The sequence below is a fragment of the Theobroma umbraticum genome, unplaced genomic scaffold, assembly GCF_002168275.2.
Source record: "Theobroma umbraticum cultivar Fairchild unplaced genomic scaffold, ASM216827v3 scaffold_51.0, whole genome shotgun sequence".
NCBI lineage: Eukaryota > Viridiplantae > Streptophyta > Magnoliopsida > Malvales > Malvaceae > Theobroma > Theobroma umbraticum.
This window is the reverse complement of record NW_018397260.1, coordinates 5750615-5752784: the sequence shown is the minus strand read 5'-3', so window position 1 is coordinate 5752784 and position 2170 is coordinate 5750615.

Here is a 2170-nt window from a genome sequence, read left to right as displayed (position 1 = left end):
TATAACCGAGCCCGCAGTCCTGACTCAGCAGTGACGCATCGGGCGAGTCCAAATCCAATCACGGACCTCGACTGTTGTTGGAGTCTGAACGAGATGACTTGAGCTACAAGCAGAGGACTTTGGCTACGAGCCGTAACTAATGTAGTACAGTGTTGTTCAAACTCCCCCGCTCTGACCGTCCACAACCAGCAGCTGTCCCCATTTTATGACAAGTCAATATTTATTTATTGCTATATATATATATATAACTATATATTTGGTCCATAGAACATGGGAGGAGGAGATAGGGGAAAGCAATTAAAACAGAATAAAAACAAAATCACTGGATTAAACCTGGTTTCAGTATCCATTAGTTAGTGCCTTAATGGCATGTACCAAATCTGCTCTACCTTTTCACTAGATTGTTCCATGTGAATGTGTATTCCATCATTGGCTTCTATCATTTTCATACAGCAGCGTGTTACAACAACTTGTTCACTGAATATAAATGTCAATTGGGTTGTGTCAGCCATCCGAAGACTACTATGTTCAACTCTTATCATGCAAAAGAAGTAGCTACAAAAAGTTTACGTGTCATGCACCCATCATCCCCGTTCGAAATGGAATGATGAAAATTTCAGTTGATTTTACGGTTTCTTCAGCTATGCGTAAGCAACAAAGAATACCTGAAGCCCCACGTAATCGATGATATATACATGTCTTATTGACTCAAGCAAAGAAATTACCAAGTATTTTCCATGGATGGACGGCCGCAAGAAACCCCCACCCCCGCCTACCCTACGAGGTTTTGACGTGATTGCTGCTGACTACCATTTTTTGACAAAAACGTATAGGAGAACAGTGGCAATGCTTGTGAAGTGGTTCTGGGCATAGAGCCCAAACTAGGTAGCCACTTTGCAGGTATTGATGGGCCTAAGTCCTTAACCATTGAACAATGGAATGCGCCCAAGCCCTAAACTTTAAAAAACAAATTTTCAATCACCCAGATATAGCAAGGATTTTCCATTTGCCCCTTTCCCCTTTCCCCTATCCTTTCTTTGCTGATAAGGTACTTGGTTTTCTCTTTGCGTCTTTCTTGCCTGTGCTTTTTTCTTCTTCTACTTGATCTCGATTAGCCTTTTAAGTCACAAGAAGACCACCAAGCATAAGTGGAAAAAGAGAAAGAATGAACAACAAACAATGAATCAAGAATGAGAAAGTGAAGATCCTTTAGCTTTTTTTAACATAGCCATAGCCAGATCCGGCTTCATTGTTTACTCAAAAACTTCATTTTGACTTCTAGTGTTGAGGTCAGAATATTGAGGTCTTCGAAGTCAGCATGTTAATGAATATTAATTTGGGAAAAATACAACAGCATCGCATACAGAGAAAAAGCACAGTGTAGAAACCAAACACAACGTTAGCAAGAGTTTTCCTAGATTAAATAGTTTTTTCTTCTTTTTTTTTTAAAAAAAATTGTGAAAGAGAAATTTAAATTCTCTTTGCACATATATATTATCCATCTCTTCATCCTGATGTTTATTTAGGTTTGGCACAAAAACTCAAAGTCAAAACAAGCTTAAGAATATAAAAATTCATTGAATTTCATAAATAAACATAAAATTTGTCAAATATTTTATTAAAATATATTTTATAAAAATAAACTTAAAAGCACCTTATCAATAAAATATGACGACATGTCTGATGCCAGACCAACAATTGCACGAACATGTTGTTGGCAAAACCCGTCCTTTTCCCTTATCAACAACTGCCAGCCCCTTACGACTCTACAATTTTGTAATGTTTCACTAACCGTATTAATTTATTTAATTAAATTTTATATCAATTCTTAACATTTTAAATCAACAACATATTGAAAATAAAATGAAAAAAAAATCAAAGTTTAAAGATATTTCTTGTGCTAATCGTTCCCGGCAGTGGATAAATTCTGCCCCAATCCATCTCAGTACCGAATAAACGTGTCGAGGCAAGAGCGGGGACAGGTGGAACGTGGCACTCCCTCGCTGATCCCCTAATTATTTCAGGATGAAGGCATACCTAAGCATCTAGCAGACAGACAAAGACCGGAGTTGAGGTTGCAGATATGTCTCACACTTTCGAAAAGTCGCCAAACACTTGAGTTTGACAGAAGCCGCAACTGTCCTTAGCCACATATATATATATATATATA